This window comes from Charadrius vociferus, unplaced genomic scaffold (assembly GCF_000708025.1).
Source record: "Charadrius vociferus isolate BGI_N301 unplaced genomic scaffold, ASM70802v2 scaffold15, whole genome shotgun sequence".
Lineage (NCBI taxonomy): Eukaryota > Metazoa > Chordata > Aves > Charadriiformes > Charadriidae > Charadrius > Charadrius vociferus.
The window spans coordinates 9,347,479-9,370,781 of NW_009650064.1; positions in this window are offsets into that span (position 1 = coordinate 9,347,479).

Below are 23,303 nucleotides of genomic sequence, written 5' to 3' on the forward strand. Positions count from 1 at the left end.
GGAGCAAATGTCACTGGCCACTTAGGTGTTCAGCTATGCTGTAAATCAAATAATATTGTGTGGGAGCTGAGGAAGAGATAACGTGTTATTGAATACAGTGGTATAGCCATGACTGATACACCAGCAGTGTAACGTTAGGCATACCTCCTTAGCTCACAAAACACAGACTGCAGACAGAGTGGTTCACATAAGATAAGATCATTTAAACATATGTCAGTTACAAAATCAGGTATAAATGGACCATATACTCATAAAATTAATCTCTGATATATGCATGTAAATCAATGAATTGTCTGCCACTGGTCTCACGAAAAAATGTAATGTGTGAGTCAAATCTGTGTAACCCATTCTTGTGATTTGCCATCTGAGATGTCAAAGGCTGATAGAGAAAGACATTGTCATCAGTGCCATCGATGCTGAAAACGTCTGGTAAGCATCAAAAACATACCATCACTTGTTGCAGACTGGCTCCATTTGATGTTCGATCTAAGGTACCCTCTAATCTTAGGCAGCATAGATTCTGTATGATGTGGCATTATTTGATGTATGTATGTAACTAGGAAATCCCAGTGATAATCAGGAGATCATATTGTGAAGGATCATCAGTATGTGACCACAGCAAGCATCTGTTCCTAAAACCAAAATGTATTTCAAAGCAGCACGTTCCCAACATTAAACACATGCATGATAAACAGGTCTCGTTTTCCAGTATACATGAGCTTTAGCACATAATCTATAAATTATAGTCAGTTTATTAGCATTTGCAGTTACAGCCGCCCATTATGTCTTTGAGAGATGACATTCTGTGAGAGGTGTACATAAAGTATCTTTGCCTTGTGGAGATAGCCTGAAGTACCACTCTGGTCTGCCCACAGTATAGATGAAACAAATTTTAGAGGCAGAGAAGACATAAATGGAGAAATATTCATGTAAACTAGTACACTAAAGACAATTTTCTACATTGGGATGTTCATGCAGCATAGTGCTACTTGCTGTCACAGTAAAACTACATAAACAATAATCATTACACACATCAACCGTTTATGATGGCACAAAGCTTTCCAGTCACACAGCTTAATTTCTTCTCCTTCTGTAGAATGACATTGTCCACAGATGATAATTGTAACAGCCACCACATAAACCAAAGCTTTCTGTTTAGTTAATAGTAATTTCTACCCTAAGAAATTGCATCACATCCTTTTTATAACTGCAAACTTAATCTCCTTGCTGAGCTATCAGCATATCTGAATCCATAGCCTTTCATGCCCTTTTTTTTTTTTTTTACTGTTGCAGTAAAATGTATACTGGACATTCTCTCCATCTTGCCATCTGGCATTAACATGTGGAATAATCACTTTCGTTCTGTGCCATGCATGTGTCCCGGATCATCTATTTGCCCATCCATCATGCCGGGAACTGGCTTTCTGGGAGGTGGGATTAGCAACAGAAGGCTGGGATAAAATAACTTCCTAAACTACCTGGTTAGCCCTTAACAATATGACAACAGAGTTTGAAGAGTTTTCAGTGAAGTATTGTATTACTTACCCACTGGCAACAGAACAGTAACTGCCAATCAGTGCATGCCCAAATGGGTTCGCAACTTGCAGAGAGTCGTGTGTTAAGGTGTGTTAAGTCAGAAAACAATGCTTCTGACCCTTATTTCCATCCTGATGTGTTGGCATAATTTAACACCCAGTCTACACACATATTCAAGTTTACACGGCTGTACATAAAATCGTTTGCCTTGTGGAAGCTGAGAGTGCTGAGAGTCAGTAAGCAATCAGTGTTAACTCGTTTATAAGGTGTGAACAAATTTTGGTAGTCTTAATATCATTTTACAACCTCAAAGAAAAGAAAGTAGGTTTTTCCTATAACATAAAATGATGGTTTATAATACTTGTTGTCGGTGTTCGCAATTACATGATATTATATATAGCTCAAAAAGTACTATTGTACAACTGATATATTCCAGTTGAAATGCATGACCCCATATTTAGGCATCCAATGAATCTAAACAGAGATGCACGTACTGTGTATGCTGTGCTTGGCTATTGCCACAAAATTGTCAGTGCTCACATACTGATCGTCTTCATATCTTACAGGAGCACCGTGTTGAAGTCTGTTCTGAGCAGTTTGCTTGGATATAAGTAGAGTTATATAAGTTAGGAAATGGTACATGTGATGGCACATATTCAGAAGACATCATCGGCAACCTACAGCACTGTTTTAAATGATCATGACAACTACAATTCATACCTCCAAGGCATAACTGCGCCTTCTATTTACATGGTTGTGTTTTACCTCATATGATAAAGTGCTATGAACTCTGGCCATGCATCACAAGGTGGATGGAAGCTATTAAAAAAATCTTTCAGGATAAGCATTGTCAATACTCACACAGCTCATAGGAATACCTGAGATTTTTATACCCAAGAAAATTTAATCTTGAGTAAGAATCCAGAATTGAAGGAATGCCTGATGATGCAAATAATCCATTCCCAGCTCTTACTCTATGTAACGCATTTGGTAAAACATTGTCAACTAAGTATATGCCTAACATCCATCTTTACTGTGTTTTCAAAACCATGCAGGCATCTCTTGTCAATTCATGCACAGTACTGTCTTATCGTGTCTGGTTGAAAAACATTTTATAGGCTAGACCAAGGATTATGATCCTTCCTTCTCATCATCCAAGAAACACAGGTCATCACCTGCTATCAATATGCATTCTTTTGAAGGTGGTATTCCTTGGATCACAGTGATGAAAAATACAGATTTAAAGGAAAACCCTACTGAAATCTTTCTCAGACGAAACTTAAATAAGTCATGATCTTTCTTTCCACAACTTCTAGGATCCACAGGAAAGCCAGCTAGATCTTTTGGTCAAAGACTGCAGACAGACACAGAAAAAGCAGTATAAGCACGTTTCCATTTTTCATTTCCAGAAGAATATAAAAAAAGGAATGAGAACATTTTGGTTTATAATTGCAAGTACAAAACTAGTTGGTCAGAAAGGGAAGGAGCCAAGGACCATTGACACCACTAAAATGGTGTGGAACTGCTATGTAATCAACAATAAAAGAGAGGAGATATTGTCAGGAAGCTTGGGATAGCTTTGAAAATATTATTGGTCTCCAACAACAAGGATACCTGATAGGCTGTAGAACATCCACTGAATTCTGTATTTGGTGTCACAACCCACCAGAGAGCAGTCAGTCAAAAGGCTTCTCAGAACAGTTACTTTAAACCTGACTACGTTATTTATCTGAGCACATTATTTAACTGCTGCAATCAAAAATCTTTTGAGAGAGATTTAGTCAAACTAGCATCAGTCTGAATCTATGTGCAAAAACTTGTCACAGTGAGATGTTCTTACATTTGTTTTCAGAAATTGGATCCAAGAAGTTATCTATGATTTGAAGATCTTCACTGTATGGAATACTAAAGGACAAAGAAGCCTTTACCTCTATTAGTCTATATTACAGACATGTATCTTTCTCTCTGTGATATCTCAGTCCTGAAGTGTTTGACATAATAGAAATACATACATGACCTTTGGATGGATCATATATTGGTATTTCTTTATGTAAATTTATAAACATGATCAAACTTCTGATTCCTCTCCACCCCTTTTTTTCACTGTGCCCTGACATGTTTCCTGACTAATTAAGGCAATATTTAATTTTAGATGCTCTTGGCAGACAAGTGGGAAATGATCTGTTCACTATACAGAGGAAATAAAAAAATATCATTTTGTTGTCTATCTCATTTATTCACAACTTTTTACAGTCCGTCACTAGGAAATGAGGCTGCTTGTGTCTAGGGTGAGGAGGTAGTACCTTCTCAAAACCTCCTGTGTACATTTGAGGAACTTGATACATCTTTCACTAAATCTTGTTCATTGTCCAGTCCCCCAACACTGAGCTCCAAGTTACTCACTTCAGATTATTGAAGTCTCTGCCATCCACTGACACTGCCATCCTTTAAGTCTTTTGTGAAAATGACATGGTACAGCCAGCACTGACCACCATGGACTCCTTATTTGCATCATGTGGCTACTTGCCTGGTCACATCTAACATGGTGTAACAGCAGAAACCTATCATTTTTGATGCCAGTCATTGCATACTATTTGCATGCACGGTTTGTGCCATCTGTGAGAAGTGAGCAGTTTAGAAAGCTGCATTTCAGAAATGTTTGTATTATTTGCAAATGTTCCAGGGCTCATCTTTAACCTTTTCTCTTTCTCCTTGGCATTCTGATGCCTGTGATCTATGTCATGGATGTTCAGACAATAATTATATGGCCAGACTCCTTCTTCTACCACAAGTCAGTCCATACACATACATCAACTACCATTACATTACTGCTGTAGCATAATACGCTCGCACTGTTGCATAGCAGAATACTTTGCTATTATGCATTGTTTTCTGATTGATCCTAATTTGTAGGTATCATAAATAGCATATTTATGAAAAGCTCTCTCTGACATCTGCTACCATAGTCTGGGAATTGGATTCATTGCACGGTTCAGTCTCAGCTTGCAGATAAAGATGCAGGTTTTTGACTTCTGTAGGTTTATTGTATGTGCTAAGTGTTCCTATATGATCAGAAGCTGTTTGAGGGAGATGATGGCTGCTCCTTGCCAGTCCTGTTGTTAGTATTGTTAGCAGTTAAAGCATGCACAGCTGGTTTTCTCAGTGTGTAGTCAAAGTTTCATATAGATATGAACAAGAAGGGTACATCCTTTTCCGTGCTTCATACGCGTTCTTGTTTCTTTTTCTTTCTGAATAACAGGCACCTTGCTTTCTCTCCAAGTGCTGTACTTTTCTATCTACCAGAACCTGATTTCTTCCTTAGTTCAGCTTGTTGGGTGTTATTTTAGCAGCTGATTCCATTTTCCATCTTGTTGCCATTCCTTCCTCCCTGTAATTCCCTGTAATTACAGCAGAAACTGTTCTGGTTCCAATATGCTAGCTAGAAACTACTCCGATTGTGACTCTTCCCACACTATGATTTGCTTGTTTATCGTCCACCTCTGAGAAAGAGGAAGTCAACCTTTCATGCAGAGACAAGGATTTTGGTGCAGTAGTTAGGATAGCTCTGAAAATGGTTTTATGCATAACATGACCATAAAACTCACACATTGCTAAACATCAACTCTTTTCAAGCTCTACTTCTTGAATCACCCAACGATTGTTCATTTAATTTAAAAAGCCAGACAAATAAGTCAGAATATGGTTGTGATGATTTCTCTGTGTGACTTAAATTTCTCATTTTTATTCCCTTTTCTCTGCATAACCCCATGTGCATTTCATGCCCATGTTTGGCTCATTAGAATGTGTGTTAGTAACAAAATAACTGGAGCATTTACTTGCTTTCTGCAACTAAATTTCATTATTGTTATTTTATTTTATTTTATTTTATTTTATTTTATTTTATTGGCTCACACAGCATTCTATACAGTAACCTTTTTATAACTGACATATGTTATTCCTTCAGGTAGCTTCTACTGACAAACACAAAGCTTGTTTGTGTGCAAATGCAAGGCTGACTACATGGTGCTAAAGTGTATTATGACTGTCAGATATAATCAGGCAAAATTTTGTGGTGCTTAGACTGATTTTCTCATTGATTTTATTGATCAATGCATTGAACAGTGTTTTATTATACACAAGTTGTCTTTTATTAGTAAATCAAGACCTCATAGTGCATTGTTAAACAAAATGGGTTAATTAATCTATGTAACAGCTCACCAAGCTATTATCTCTTTAACTCCTTATAATGTTGTGTCATTAAAGGTCAAGGGGTCATGATAATAATCTCATTGCTGTAGACCATTAACATGACTGAACATTTTCAACAAAGTACTTATGTTTACAATGCTATAACCCTTTGACTGCTGCGGCAACCTTTAACCACAGAAAGTCACATGCTAGAATCATCATTATGGTTCTTGCCATGGCAATCAAAGAGTTAAGGGCTGTGCAGTGATTTGTTTTATATTTATTAATTTATATTTATTTTTTTGTTTTCATTTGAGAAGGGGGTAATTGGGGTGGGGCAGTTCTTGTCTGCTGTAAGTGTCTTAACCAAGGGAGGGGTTAAAATGGCTTTTTATACTATTGCATCTTATGTACTTACCATCGTTTCATTGTGTTGTAATTAAAAAAAAATCTGTCAATAAATAAGAGAACAGGAAAAAAGTTTCATAAATGCATTGTGGTTTAATTTGTATATATTACTGTAAGATTAATAGCTGCTGCTCTTTATATACTGTCTAACGTGACAGCCAACTTTAGCCTCAGAAGAGGAATGTCTAACAGGTAATGACAATGTATAGAGATATTATGGGTATATCTAGGTACAAGCAGGGTGAAAGAAACATTAGTTAATTTTCCTAATCAAAATAGAATAGGAAAAACTAATTTGTGTGGAAAAGAGGTGAAGTGTGTGAAAGTGGACCTACTTCTGTAACGTCTGAAGGGCCACTCATTAGAGATTGCTGATACAGCCACTACAAAAATGACAAACAGGTGGCTGGATTTCCTCCCTTGTTGTGTCTAAGAAAAAACATGAAAAGTATAATGTAAAGAAAAGATGAGTCTAATGATTCATATTAGAAAATAGCTGAAGAAGAAAAACTAAAAAATAGATAGTTTTCTTGAAATCGAATCATGATAGAAGAGCACAGAACTAAGATGTAAAGGACAGTTTTGTAAAACTTTGCCCACCCAGCTCAGCTTTGCAAGGATCTGTGTTCCTTCTGTGTCAACAAGCATGTAATTCCTCTTAGGCGGTTGAGGATTAAAGGCTTCCTACACCCATGCATGTGTGAGGGTGTAGGAAACCAGGAACAAGCTCAATCTATTTGGAGACAAACTGAAAGTCATTATTGTTTCAGAGTCGTAGAATCATGGAATGGTTTATATTGGAAGGGACCTTGAAAATCATTGAGTTCCAACCCCCCCTGCCATAGGCGGGGACACCTCCCACTAGACCAGGTTGCCTAGTAGAAAGAGGTCAAGTCCTAGTAAGAAAGATGGCAGTGCTCGTAAGCTGATCTAAAACCTGAGGTCAAACTCATCACATATCTAAGCTACCTGAAATGTCACTCTTTTCCATTCTAAATCAGAGGTGCATATGTTTTATACTCACTAAAACTCACAAATAGTTCATAATTAAAAAAAAAAAAAGAAAAAAAAAAAAGGAAATTCCATTATTTAGCTTATTAAAGGAAGAAAGGAAGAGAACTGAATAAAACAGATGCTACAGAAGTCATTGATTGCAGTTCTCACATGTGAGAGACGTAAAGACCCCTGGCTGGGCCTTGGCTGCAGATGACTGACAGGAAAAACACCAGTCCTTAATGGAAGGGTTTGTGGACTTTCTTAAATATCTTAGCATCTTAAGTTCATGGAAGTGTGTTGTTTCTGAAAGATACGAATAAAAACAACTTCCAAGTTCATCCATGTCTTCTTAATATCATTCACTTTGTAGGTAAAGATGCTGCTACAGGCAGAAAACTTATTAGTAAACATCTAGCAATCATAGTTAACATATGAGAAATTTGGTGCCATAACTCTATCTTTTTCAGACCTATTTTCACATAATTATGTGACAGATAATTATATTTTTGTTTTAATGTCTTGGCCCAAATTCAAGATTTAGCTTCCAGGAATTATTCTTCTCCAAAAATCTTTCCAATCAAGAAACAATCAATATGAGGTTAACCAATTAGACAAAACTGATTATGAATAACAAAAATTCTTAATCACTGCCTGCCAACCTCTTTCATGCTAATTGTTTGAATTTTTACAAACAGTGAACAAAATCAACTAAACAGCTGGGTATCACTAGCTGTCAATGGAATTAAAACTTATGAATATATTATATATAACTTTGTTCAGTTCTAAACAGCATACAATGGTATGAAACATGTTCATTTTTTGCTCAAAAGAAGCTAAGGATAAAAGAAACAAGTATTTTATAGATCACCTACCAACTGGGATCACACCATCTAACTGGGAAAATTCTGGATTCTTATTATGAGTTGTAAGGATTGCACTTTAATGAACATTATTCAGTCCTAAAGCCTACAATACATATGAGTCAAACTGCCTTTTTTCCAAGTATGTTGGCAGTGTACTGCTGCTCGTAGTGAAAATGAGTCTGTGTGGGTAAAGAGATTTTTGCTATAAGATATGCAAAGTTTAGGTGCACATTTGAAGTGCGCTTCAAGAGTACAAAAAGCTAGACACTGATCAAAGCCTAACCAATGTTCATTTGAGTCACTTTTAAGCCAAACAGAGGCGTATTATGATCCTTTGCACAAACATTCAGAATGCAAAGGAGCTTTTCTAAGATTTAATGAAACTATTCTCTTACTTCAGTGTGTGTCACATTAAATGCAACATATAGACATTTTCCCTTAAGCGCCTCTTTCACCTATGAAATTCTTTTTTTTTTTTAATCTGAAACATTCAAGTTATAACTCAGGAGAAGCAGAGTTGTATAAGTAAAGTAGCATGCAAGAAAACACAACAAAAAAAAAAGTATTTGAAAAATCAGTATTTCTTGAAGAATTTTATATATTAGTATTTAATTTCTGGAAAGTTTCCAAGCTAAAATAAGTATCGTTGCTCCCACACTGTTCAATATATTGATGGGAAGTTTGGTTTGCAACTCATTCATCCCTTCACAAGTCACTGCAAGAAACAACTCCTAAAAAAGCATGCTTAATTTCCCAGATGTTTGTGTGAAATTACTGTCATTAATCACTGTATTGATTATCTTTCTTCACTTTTCCAGGATTCTTCTATTTAAAATGTTTCCCTGAAGTGACATGTAGAGGCATCCTTGTTATCCATGGCTTCCTCACTTGCTGTCTCATTGCCAGATAAGAGATTCATTGTGCAGTGCTTTTGTGTTGTGGTTCATAGATAATTTTTGCTTTGATTTTCAGCATCACTCATGCATTCTCACCATGACAAATGACAAGTGTGGCTGCACTCCCCTTATTTCTACACTGGGAAGTTGTTACTCTGTCACACTAGCCAGCTTCCCACTGCAGGTCTTTGTTCATACTTTGATTAAAGTAATAGATTCAGGTTGAAAACATCCTGGAGTTTTTCTGTTCATGTTGTTCTTTTGTAAGGAAATACTCTATGATTTGTGAAGGACTGGTTTTGCAAGGAATGTACAGAGTATCTGAATACTGTCACAGTGTCAAATAACTTCATTCCGAAATCTGTTCCAGGTCCTGTTTCCCTGACAGTCCACCCTGCCTATCCTTTGCAGATTTTCTTTTGGAGCACACTAGCTAGGTTTTTTTAGAGATTAAATCTGTGTTTTCTTTTGGGAGACACTTATTCCAGGAATCATACTGGATAAGATAGTATCGTCCCATCTATATGATCCCAGCAGGTATAACACTTTCAGGCATAAGGCGTGTACAAACAATGAGTTTGTAAGTCTTGTTTGGGTATAATTGACAACAAGTCAGGCACAGTTTAGACTTAGAACTGTAGCAGATTCAGAGGTAAAGAAAAATTAGACCTTCTCCAAGGTTGGCCTAGTCTATCAGAAGATCATTTTGGCATGCAGGAACTTAAATGCCCATTAAAAGTCTATCATAGGACATAATTGCCAACTATTAGCTCCTAACCCATGCCTAAAGTAACCACATTAGGGCTCTACCTGACTATAATAAATTTGTACCCTAGCTGATGGCTTTCAGAAGTCGGGTCCTCTTCCCATTGAACAGATAGCCACATTTGGGAGTTAAGGCTCTGTCTCTTGATAAGACACGTAAATTAAATTAATTGCATCCCTTTCACCCCTCAGCTGGGAGAACAAAGATGCAGGCAATAGAAAAAGATGTTAGGAACAGCAACATTCAGAGATCCCACACAATTAAAAGAAATTAGGTATGCCAGGACTGCCAGGAATCACAGTACAAAGAGGAGAAAAAAAAAAAAAAAAAAAAAGGAAAATGGAACGGAAGCTCAACACATGCTTCTGTGCATTTAAATATCTGACATGTGCTTGCACACCCGACTGTCCTACGGTTGTGTACTACCACTGGACACTGCCCAGGTGACAACCAAACCTGAGTCTCCCATTTACAAGTGTTGGGTAGAGATACACAGTTTCCAGGTGTGCCGCTTTCTGATTTCTTTTGTTTGAGTCAACTATAATTCAGGTAGCGTTAAGTTGCTCTTATCACCTGTAAGGAAGGTGCCTCCACTGATTCCCTGTTGAAATCCATGTGTGTAGCAGCACCTTCGCACATTACAAACAGCACAGAGAAGACCCATTCATTGAGCTCCCCCGTATGGACATCAGTTAGCAGGAAAGGACATAGGTGAGGGCAAAAAGAGGCCTCACAAGGGCAGCAGTGCTGAATGCCCTCGGACTGTTATGCTGAATGCCACCTACAGCTTTTGCACGCATAGTTCTTTGTACAGCGCTTTGCTTATATGCTGGCTTATACCGTATAGCACAAGCTTATGTCTTGCTGAGAAATATTACTATACTGTGTATATTCAGGTCTCTCAGGGGATGAAGGAACCAACAAATGAGGACACAGAGCATATTACTAATGTAATAAAAAGATGAAAATGGGGGAAAGATAAACATTCTGTGAGAAATAAAAAAGCGGTAAAGACCATAATGTTTAAAAAGAGTAGTTCTGAGCTTTGCTTTATACAAAATGGAAACTAATTTTGACAGTGGAGTTTCTCTTTACTTAATTTTTGGGCAAATCTGGACCACACACATATTTCCAGCTGTGTTACTTATCAAGTCCAGGTACAATCAGTAGTTAAAAAGGAAGCAGCAAAATAAAACCAGATCAACAGCCCTGGGAAGGTATAAAATGCCTGGATGTAAGAAGATTTCTCAAATCCTTTAATATGAAAGGGACATTGCCTAACGCTGTAAAGTCCTAATGACCTTTGAAAACGCAGACAGGGAATTGTAATCTCATTTAAATGTTAATTAAAAGAATTGAACTTAAGTGGTTCAGAGAGACAAAGACTTGAAAGTTCTGAAGATTAAATTGTTCCTTTGCTGGGTCAAGCTACATGGCATAGCACAGTTACGCATGCCGCTGTTGATGTGGGCTGTGGGAACAGTTCCTTGAGGGACAAAAAATTTTCGTTTCACCTCTCCCACCTCTCTCCAAATTACATTGGCACAATCATACGTGCCTGTTTATCTCAGAAGCTGTATGGTTCATGTAGAGCTTTTTTCTTTATACATAAAAGTAATTATTTTAGCATGGGTAATCTTATTCCCCCATGTATCTTTCCCTTCATACTCTTTACATGGATTATTACAGCAGTTAGTCCCAGTCTGCAGCCCGGCCACCTCTGGAGTTCCTCTAATGCTGATTCTTTCCATCTGCATAGAACATAAAACGGTTTTGCAGCTACTTTTGTAGTCTTGTGGCTAGAGTGAGAAAGATACCTAGATGATGGCAACACTAGTTTAACTGGAATGAGATTCACCTTCCCAGCACAGTCAGATTACTTTTTTGACCCATGGTGAATCCTATAATCACCACTGGCTAGCTGTTTTAACGCTTTGTATTGAAAAGAGTACAACTGCCAATATAGGCTTGCATATCTAAGCTCTCCATACCCTGAGCATCAAAAATATGATTCATAATCATCGTGTTGAGCAAGGTGATGCTTAAGCTTACTATTAAGAAGCAATGAAGGAGGAAGACAGTGCAACTCTGCCTCTTGTTTCAACCACTAGGTAGGGGAAGCGCTAGACACATCTGGAGCTCTGGGTAATTGTCAGTTGATGAATTGGGTAAATGGCATGTTTGGAGGTGCGTGACTCATTAAACCATCATCCCTAAGGTGTGGAGACTTCTGGACTCCAAAGCCCCCTAAGCTCAAGGGGATCTGGCTCTTCTTAGCAACTAGATGACTTCCGTCAGCTCAGTCTTATTTCCTCTGTGTCTATAAAGAGAAAATTTAAATATTTCATCTCCAGAGAGATTTTATCATTCATGTACTTAACCCAGAGAGAGAAGGATTTTAAATACTCTGTTTCCTCAGTATTTCTCAGTATTGTTTTTTCCTCAGCATTCATTTAGGAAATATTATGGCAACTGTTGTGAATCTGATTCTAAACTGCCTCTCCAGTCAACGCAGAAGGAATTTAGGCACTAGCTTAGATACAAAAGCAAAGGCTTATTTTGCAGTGGATGTCTTAAGCTTGGTCACTGATAAATTCTGTGAGGATTCTGTGTTTCTTCATGCTCTAAGGTTGCGTTTCCTACAGTAATTTCCTTCTGGGTGGATAAGTTGCCTGATCTCTTTCCTGAGGGCCTCTTGGTGGCTTACAGGGACTTGTATTGTACCTGCTGTCAGTGTCCAGGTGTTGGCAGCGGGGGCTGCAGGGCGGCCTCAATGAGGAGAGGTCAGCGCTGCTCCATGTTGGGCACAGCCGGGTCCAGCCAGATCCAGCCAGCTCCAACGGACCCATTGCTGAGCCTGTCACCCAGGGCGGTGGTGCCTCTGGGAAAATGTGTTTAAGAAAGTGTGAAAAGGCTGCATAGGCAGTGAGGAGTGAGGAAAGAAAGGTGAGAAACATCCCTGCAACCACTGAGGTCAGAGAAGAAAGAAGGTGGGGAGGTCCTCCAGGTGCTTGGTCCCCTGCAGCCCATGCAAGAGAACATGGTGGAACAGATATGCACACTGCTGTGGGTGAAGAGGCCCCACGCTAGAGTAGAGGAAAAATACGAGGAGGAAGGAGCTGCAGAGCTGTTACAGACTGACCAAAACTCCCATTCCCCACCCCTCACCACCAAGGAGAGGTATAGAAGAGTCAGGAATGAAAGAGTGAAGTTGAGCTTGGTGTTTTAATTTGTCTTTGTTTCTGACTATCCAAACCTACTTTAATTGGCAATAAATTAAATTCATTTCCCACCAGCTGAGTCTGTTTTACCCATGACAGTGATTGGTAAGTGATCTCTCTGTGTTTATCTCAACCCACAAAGTTTTCCATCCTATTTTCTGTGCCTGTCCTGTTGAGAGGGAATGAGTGAGCAGCTGTGTAGGTGTCTGGCTGCCAGCCAAGGTTAACACACCACATACACACACCCCCAACTATTCTTTAGGTTCATTTGGTAGTATACCTGGCACTGCTTTCCCGGCACAAAATTCTGTGGAGATTAAAAATTCTGTGTCTGTGTTAAGAGTGGAAGAACATGGAGAAGTAGAATTGTCTCCCTGGATGTGATTATCATGGTATCATCTCGAGCTGAAATGTCAATATCAGATGTTAAAGAATAGTTGATAGGATGATAAGTATCAAATTTCTGCTGGAATTAACTGAAGCGTTTTAAAGGAACTGAAAAAAGAAATAACTGATTTATGAATTGTGCTGTTTCCTGTTTTCCTAAAACTCTCTCATGACTGGAAGGTGGTTAGAGTGGCAGCGATTTTTTAGAGAGCTTTGTGCAAAATCTGAAAAGCTTCAGCCAAGTAAACTGTCACCTCTAGTGAGCAAACTGACCTTAAGAGAGGAACTTGTAAATGTACAGATATGGTATATGAGAGTAGAATCAGAATTACTTTAGTAACAGAATAATTTATTAGGTTTTTTGAAACATGTAAATAATGCTAATCAAGTTGATACACTTGACTGGATTTCGAAAAGGTATGTGGTAAGATCCTTCTCCAAACACTCTGAAAGAAATTTATCTGTGATAGCAAAGGAGGTGAGGTGCTCAGATGGATAAGAAAGTTATTACACTATGGGAAACAAAAGAAAGCATTGCTACCTAGTTTCCACAATAAAGAAACACCATAAATAAAGCTTATATGAGTCTCTGCCAGAGGCTGTTATTCACTATATTCATAAATGATCTGGAAAGAGTTATATGGCAAAGTTTGCTGATGATACTAACAGTAATAAAGACAAGGAATGAGTGTTAATAATTGTAAAAAGAAAAGCTGCACAATACTAAGGGACTTGGAAATGAAATGGCATGTAAATTAAATGATGTACAAGTGAAGCACATATGAAAAAAATAAAACTCGTATATATAATGATGTTTTCTGAGCCAAGTATTAGTGTTTGAGAAAAGCTCTTAGGAACAGGAGAGAGAAATCTATGAAAGTGTCAGTTCAATACACTGTAGCAGCAAAGAAAAGCAAATGAGACGTTAGAAATTGTTAGGAATGGAATAGAGAACAAAACAAAATAATAATAATAAAAAAATCATTATGCTGCTGTATAAATCCATTACGTACCTGCATCATGAATTCTATTTGAAGTTCTGCCTCCTTTTCTCGATCTGCATGTCAAAATTAATACAGTAGCAAAGTAATCATATTGTATAATGTAGCTGTGTTTAGATAAAGGCTACAAGGATAAGCAAAGTTATCAAAGATGTTTCTATTTTATAAGAAATAACTACATATAGGAGGACTTTTCAAAAAAGGGAGACACAAAAATGGTCCAAAAACTTGAGTTATATGAATAAGTGTATAGGAAATTATTTTTTTGCTGTCCAACTTATCCCGTAAGTGAATCAAATGAAACTTACAGGTAGTAGGCTTAAAGCTAGCCAAAGTAGATACTTTACACAGCACACAGGTAAGATGCTCATCTATTTGTTGCAAATTATCACAGACAGTAAAAGATGACATATACTCAAAAAGTGAATTGACAAATGCAAAGCTGCAAAATCTCTTTAGAGCTATTCAACGCAAACCATCACCTGGGCACAGGGAGTCAGCACCAGACACACCCAGATGCTTGACTGTGGAAAAGAATAAGAATAATGCAAATCTGAAGTAATATCTCTGGGAAAGTGGCTCAAGATACTAGACTAGATTGCATACTGTCATCTATGTGTTTATATATTGAGTTGGTAAGCCAGCAGCGTTTGTTATAATTGACTTGACTCAGTGAGGAGTAAACCACCAATCTTCCCACTGCTTTGAGTAACTGAGACTTCAAATGTAAATGTTAAGAACCTTCATTTGCTGAAGCCTGTATTTCATATCAACCCATACATTAGTAGATATACTTAATATCAATATTTAAATGGGATAACGGCATGTAATTCTTTTCTGCCTTTTCGCTGAAACCAGACACAATGATAATCAACCACTTGGGGGATAATGAGTTTTGGGATAATGATCCTGAAAATATGTCTTTGAGAGCTATCATAATAGTCATGCTCACCATTAGTGACTGAATCTTTACGCAGATGAAGGCCTAATCTGAGACAAGGATTCCTGTGTATCATATTATGACAGTCTCCCTGATACAGATCTTTACACCATCAAGATTTCTGTTGAATATACCTTCTGTGTGTTGATACCCAGTGTGACTCATGAAAAGATTGACTTGGCACACTGACGCCAGCTGAGTACTTCTATATTAAAAACTAAATATTAATTCTTGGAATAGTTTTCATATACCTTTTGCCTCCCTAATACAGTAAGTTAATCAGCATAATTTTATGTGTTCAGCCTATCACTCTGTAAAAAATTCAGTGCATATATACATATGCAAGCAAGAAGGCTAAGTAAAACCCATGTACCTGATGTATAGTTTGCAACAAATGAGTGATTTGTCATAGTTGCTCAAGAGAAGGAAAGATTTTTCCCTAAGGTGCAAGAAAATAATTAAAGATATGTGATGTAGAAAGTGGCAGTTAAGGAAAACCTTCTCCGATGGCTTGCTCAGAGATCATCACTTTATAAATAAGTTTAAAAGCAAGATTCCTTTGTTTTTAATGTTTTAATACCCCCTAATGGAGTTAATAATGGTGATAAGCTATGACCAGCATGCAGTATCTTGTTGGCCCTTGGGAACAAGCAACGTAACACAGGCAAATTTTGCCTCATAATTTTGCACAGGGTTTCTGCAGGTGTTGCCTTCATACTTACCAGCTGTTCAGTTCTTTCACAATTTTTCATAAACAAATGGACAAAGAAATGTCAAGATGGATCTGGGATGTGAATGACATGTTTAGTCCTAAAAGAATTAACTTTGTCAATGAAATTGAAAGTCTTCCCCTCAGTGAAAACTAAAAAGTTTGTTCTGATACTTCATATATTTGTCAGTGTTTTGAATGAGGCCAAGAAGAAGTGATTTTGTCAGCAGCCTACGTATTACTTACATAGATACAAAGTAGAATAACAATAAAATAAAAATCAAAACAGAATGAGAAAAAATAGCTGACAAAAGAAATAGCAGTAACATTATTTCCCTTCTGTCACCATTTCTTCCCCTTTCAGTACACTGGAAAGATAAAAAGAAATGGGCTCTATATCAATAACACTTGGCCATGAATTTTTGATACATACCAGGAAACATATTGTGCTGTATTTGTACAGTACTAAATTGATTCCATGCTTTAGATTTTCCTGTGGGCACTTTTGTGGATAAGAAAGATTTTTTTACCTTGTACTCGGACAATTGTGTATCAGAACTACATTTCGCTTTTTTTAAGAGATTCAGAGGGTGGCCATGTTAGGTACAGGACATGGGAAAAAATGCATTTGTGCTTTTAACAGTGTCAATGAGTCTGTTTGGTGTCTGTTTAATGTGCCTCAGATTCAACCAGCTCCAGGTTGGAGGTCAAGAATGAATTGTGTCTTCTTCCAGATCTAGTTCACAGGAACCAATAGCTTTTGGGGGACCTACTTTGTAGTGCATGAGATGGCTCTAGGCTCCTTTGGAAGAGTTTTCACTAGTTAACTTCCCTTTACTGTACAAAATGGGGCTTTGGTACCCCAGATTCTGCACTGTGGTGGCTCTCCTCTCTCCTTCTGTCATATTCATTGCTTTTGGTATTATTCACACAAATTTTGTGCTTGGTTTTGGTTTTCTGGAGGCATGTGTGGGCCCCACTGGGGCTATAGGGTTCCTTGAAGGACGAGTCAGGGTAAGGCTGCTTATGAGCCTGGTGCCTGCACTTTCTTCCCTCTGCATGCAAGGTGTGATTCAGAAGTGTCCCCTAGGACTACGAGTTAAGGGGATGCCAAATTCAGTGAACTTCAGGACCTAAGGAATTATAATTCCCAGTCCACCAGAGCCAAAGCCGCAGGGAAGTCTTCTTGGCCCAGTCCCCAAAAGCCAGTGCAGGTTTGGGCTCTAGTGAAGCCAAGCACGTACCCCCGATATACATAGGTACTCTTACATACATGTACTCACAAGCAACCAACAGCAAAGTAAAACAGCCAGGAAAACAGTGCCCTTACAGGCACCACGGGCCCACAACCAACATTCCCGCAGACATGAATTTTACCAATGGCCTGATCCAAGCTCAAGAAGTGTTCCCATGTGAACACCATGATGTTCAACAAGGCCAAGTGCAAGGTCCTGCATCTGGATGGGGACAACCCCAAATAGCAACACAGTCTGGGGATGAAGAGATTGAGAGTAGCCCTACAGAGAAGGACTTGAGGGTACTGGTGGATGAAAAGCTGGACAGGAGCAGACAATGTGCACTTGCAGCCCAGAAAGCCAACTATGTTATGGGCTGCATTAAAAGTGTGGTTAGCAGGTTGAGGGAGGTGATTCTGCCCTTCTACTCCAGTCTCGTGAGAGCCCACCTGGAGTACTGCGTCTAGCTCTGGAGCCTCCAACACAAGAAGGACATGGACCTGTTGGAGCAGGTCCAGAGGAGGGCCGCAAAGGTGATCAGAGGGCTGGAACACCTCTCCTGTGAAGACAAGCTGAGACAGTTGGGGTGGTTCAGCCTGGAGAAGAGAAGGCTCTGGAGAGACCTTATTGTGGCCTTTCTATACTTAAAGAGGCCTTGTAAGAAAGATGTGCACAGATATTTCAGTAAGGCCTGTTGCAATGGGACAAGGGGTAATGGCTTTAAACTTAAAGAGGGTAGAGTCAGACTAGGTATAAGGAAGAAATTTTTTACACTGAACACAGTGAAATACTGGAATAGGTTTCCCAGGGAGATGGTAAATGTCCCATCCCTGGAAACATTCAAGGTGAGGTTGGATGGGGCTCTGAGCAACCTGATCTAGTTGAAGATGTCCCTTCTCATTGTATGGGAGGTTGGACTAGATGACCTTTAAAGGTCCCTTCCAATCTAAACTATTCTATGATTCTATGATTTTATGATCCTTTTTTTCACCTGCAGGCTAATTGTCCTCAAGGCTTACTAACAGAGCCCACACTTACGCACTCACAGTTGGGAATTTCTGGTGGCTGACCTTGTCCTAGGATCCTGCCAGTAGCTGCTCTCAGTCTTCCCAGGCCTATGGCCTCTACAGTAACTAGATCCCGGACCTTATGGTGTGGCTTGCTGGCTAGTCTAGCTTGCATTTTAGTAATATTATGCACACGTAAATGGATCCCTCCAGTACCTGGCCTTAGACCCTCAGCCTATTCAGTAGCTGGCCCCAGGCCTCAGTCTCTCCAGCTGCCAGAAGCCCCTCCTATAAGCCCCTTTTATCCACAGTTTGTATCTTCCATAGGAGCCACTCAGACCACTCTTCATACTTGCCAGCTAGTCCAGCTTCAGGCTCACTAGCAGGTCTCACACATACATGCACACACACACAGAGCACACTCACAAAGGAAAACGCTTAGGAGAAGGGTTTAATAACAAGACTCGACTGGCTGTGATGATCATGTGCAGGGCTTAGCCAGTCAAACGTGCCAGACCAGCAATGTGTTTAGACACTACTTTCTTTGGCCCTTCTCCTAAAAACACCATGATGAACTTCACAATCTCACAAGCCCCTTCAAATGTCCCATAATAAGTTTCCTCTTTCTCGTGAGACACAGGATAATCTTGTTTTCCCCTTATCAGTTACAAAACATCTGGATGAATCTCCTCAAGGCTTTGAGTGGTTCCGTACATGGCCTGTCTCAATCAGGCACTGGAGAGCTCTTGTCTTTGATATTTTCTCTGTTTTCTATGGATTGTTAGGGTTTCTGGGTCTGGGTATTTAATTTATTACTTCTTCTGTCGCTTTTGCTAGTCTTTTGCGTTGAGTACCTACTAAGAAGGCATCCTCACAAAGTATGCATCCTTATTTCCACATATTCCACTACATCCATGCACTGCACATATCATTTGTTTGATTTTTTCAGTTTAACTAGAGACTATTTCCTAAGTATATACATGATCATGAGAACTTAACAAAGAAATTGTAGCAACAAATATCCTTGCAAAACTTCTGCATTTCAAAACTTTGTTGGTGAATCAAAGTCCCTGTAATGATTCCAGCAATGCTTCCAGGAGCACTGATTATATATAAATGTTGTAAATGTCTGAACCAGTTAAAATATCTAACTGGAAGAAGGGTATGGTTCTATGTGCTTTAATAGCTATACAATAAGTAGCAGCTAATTTTCAATGGGTAATTAGAACTGTTCACGTGTACTTATGAAGAAAGATACATTTCAAACATGTACAGTTATACTGTGCCCTTATAGCCCCAACAGTGTGAGGTGTTTAAGTAGGAGGATTAAATCCTGTTCAGAAGGGAAATTAAGCTTATATGTCTGTGTATGTTTAAAAACTTTCCTAGAGGGAGATGAGTTCCTGAGTTTGGACCCACTTGCCCTTGTGGTTGTAGTACAAAGGGACTGATCAACAATATAAAGTCATGACGTGTGATGTGCTGAAAGCAATGATCATCTCATAGTCACCTAGAATCTTTTAGCAGAACATTTTTTATGAATTAAAATATGATTAATAAAATTGAGGTAAGGCAAATATGTCTTCTGAGATTATTGTGTACCAAGCAAAAGTTATTATTATGTTATTTCTTCAAGTTAATTATGTTAGCTACTCTGATTCTTTCAGAATGTTTTCTTTTTCCTCACTATATATACAAACTACTAATTTAAAATTTCTAAATGTATTGTAAACATCACTAAAAGACAGCATCAAATAGCTTAAGAATTTCTCTGGATCTCATTGGCATTGTAGAAACATGGTGGGATGACTCCTACCACTGGAGTGTTGGCATGGAAGGCTACAGGCTCTTCAGGAGTGACAGGCAAGGAAAACAGGGAAGCAGTGTTGCCCTATATGTCAACAAGCAGCTGGAATGCATGGAGCTCAGCCTGGGGATGGATAAAGAGCCAACTGACAGCCTATGGGTCAGGATTAAAGGGAAATTGAGAACAGGGGACATTACAGTGGGGGTCTGCTACAGGCCACCCGACCAAGAAGACAAAGCCGATGAAGCCCTCTATAGACAGATAGGGGCAGCATCACGTTCACAGACCCTGGTTCTCATGGGCGACTTCAACCACCCTGACTTCTGTTGGAAGGGTAACATAGTCAGGCATAGGCAATCCAGGAAGTTCTTGGATTGCATTGAGGACCACTTCCTTCTCCAAGTGGTTGAGGAGCCAACGAGGAGAGGAGCGATGCTGGACTTTGTTCTTACCAACAAAGAGGGGCTGGTAGACAGTGTCAAACTCAAGGGTAGCCTGGGCTGTAATGACCATGAAATGGTTGAGTTTGAGATCCTCAAGGCAGTGAGGAAGGTGCACAGCAAGCTGACCACCCTGGACTTTGGGAGAGCTCACTTTGGCCTCTTGAAGAAGCTGCTTGATATGGTGGCATGGGATGAAGCACTGGAGGGAAGAAGGACCCAAGAAAGCTGGTTAATATTCAAGGATTGCCTCCTCCAGGCTCAGGAGTGATGCATCCCTATAAAGAGGAAGGCAGGCAGAAAAGCCAGGAGACCTGCATGGATGAATAAGGAGCTCCTGGACATGACCAAAAGGAAAAGGGAGGCCTATAGGGAGTGGAAACAGGGGCAGGTAGCCTGGGAAGAATACAGAGGAATCGTTTGAGCAGCCACAGATCAGGTTAGACAAGCTAAAGCCCAGATTGAACTAAATCTGTCCAGGGACATTAAGACGAACAAAAAATCCTTCCTTAAGTATGTGAGCAAGAAAAGAAAGACTAGGGAAAATGTGGGCCCTCTCTGGAAGTAAACACCAGAACTGGTTACCTGGGAGAGAGACAGAGCTGAGGTACTCAATGACTTTTTTGCCTCAGTTTTCACTGGCAAGGACTGCAGCCGCACTGCCCATGATACAGAATGCAAAGGTGAGGATTGGGAAAATGAATAACCGCCCACTGTAGGTGAAGATCAAGTATGAGACCACCTGAGGAACCTGAAGGTGCACAAGTCCATGGCACCTGATGAGATACATCCACGGGTCCTGAGGGAACTGGCAGATGAAGTCACAAAACCACTAGCCATCATATTCGAGAAGTGGTGATCTGGTGAGGTTCCTGCCGACTGGAAAAGGGGAAACATTACCCCTATTTTCAAAAAGGGAAATAAGGAAGACCCGGGGACCAACAGGCCAGTCAGTCTCACCTCTGTGCTTGGCAAGATCATGGAGCAGATCCTCCTGGAAACTCTGCTGAGGCACATGGAAAACCAGGAGGTGAATGGTGACAGCCAGCATGGCTTCACCAAGGGCAAGTCATGCCTGACAAATTTGGTGGCCTTCTATGAAGGAGTTACAGCGTTGGTGGGTAAGGGAAGAGTAACCAATGTCATCTACCTGGACTTGTGCAAAGTGTTTGACACCATCCCACATGATATCCTGGTCTCTAAATCGGAGAGATACTGATTCAGCAAATGGACCACTCAATGGATGAAGAACTGGCTGGACGGTCGCACTCAAAGAGTTGCGGTCAATAGCTCAATGTCCAAGTGGAGAGCAGTGATGAGTGACGTTTCTCAGGGGTCGGTACTGGGACCTGTACTGTTCAACATCTTTGTTGTGGACATGGACAGTGGGGTTGAGTGCACCCTCAGCAAGTTTGCCAATGATACCAAGCTGTTTGGCGAGGTAGACATGCTGGAGGGGAGGGATGCCATCCAGAGGGACCTGGACAGGCTGGAGAGGTGGGCCCAAGCCAACATCATGCAGTTCAACAAGGCCAAGTGCAAGGTCCTACATCTGGGTCAAGGCAATCCCAAGCACAAATACAGGCTTGGCAGGGAATGGCTGGAGAGCAGCCCTAAGGAGAAGGACCTGGGTGTGCTGACTGACCAGAAGCTCAACGTGAGGCAGCAATGCACGATCGCAGTCCAGATGGCCAACCATATCTTTGGCGGCATCAAAAGAAGTGTGGCCAGCAGGTCAAAGGAGGTGATTCTGCCCCCCTACTCCACTCTCGTGAGACCCCACCTGGATTACTGAATCCAGCTCTGGAGTCTGGAGTCCTCAACATAAGAAGGACATGGACCTGCTGGAGTGTGTCTAGAGAAGAGCCATGAGGATGATCCAAGGGCTGGAGCACCTCTCCTATGAAGAGAGGCTGAGAGAGTTGGGGCTGTTCAGCCTGGAGTAGAGAAGACTCCGGGGAGATCTTTTTGGAGCCTTCCAGTACCTAAAGGGGGCCTCAAGGAGTGCTGAGGAAGGACTTTTTACTAGGGCATGTAGTGACAGGACGAGGGGGAATGGCTTTAAACTGGAAGAGGGCAGGTTTAGATTAGATATTAGGAAGAAATTTTTCACTTTGAGGGTGGTGAGGCACTGGAACAGGTTGTCCAGAGAGGTTGTTGAGGCCCCATCCCTCGAGGTTTTGAAGGCCAGACTGGATGTGGCCTTGGGCAACTTAGTCTAGTGGGAGGTGTCCCTGCCTATGACGGGGGGTTGGAACTCGATCAAGGTCCTTTCTAACCTAAACCATTCTATGAATCTGTGACTCTATGGTTATCAGCAGAAGGGCTCTTCTATTTGTCAACTCTCTCTCATCTTCATCTCAGGGGTGTGCTACATAATATATTAGATGAAGAAATAAATTATGAACTAGAGGCAGAGTGGACAGCTGCGTTCATTTACCTTTTTTTACTTTTACCATGGCTGGAAGGATTGATGTAGAAAATTCAATCTTGTTTTCTGCACAGGATGGCCTGCCTAACCCTGGGAGTGAAAACTATGAAGAGCTGCAGGATGCAGCTATCTGTGAGTGATGGACAAGATGAAGGTAACCATGGACTCCAGTTTTCAAAATGTTGAACTTTTCCCCGCTGCTGGGGGTGCCTGTAGGGTGCCATGCTGCCAGGGCCATGCAGAGCCCCCTGTGCCACAGGATTTTATCTGGCAGGGTCATGCCAGCCTTGCTGCTGATCTTTCCTTTCCAAAGTCTCTCTTCTCACCATTAAGATTTTCATATTTCTTGTACTTCATTTTGAGCTGACTCTTCCTGTGCTTCAGAAGTCCTTTGATAATTCCCTGGTTACTGTTTAACCTTCCTGTTTGTCATCATCCTTTCTACAATGTTCAAACTGGGGTGAAATGATCT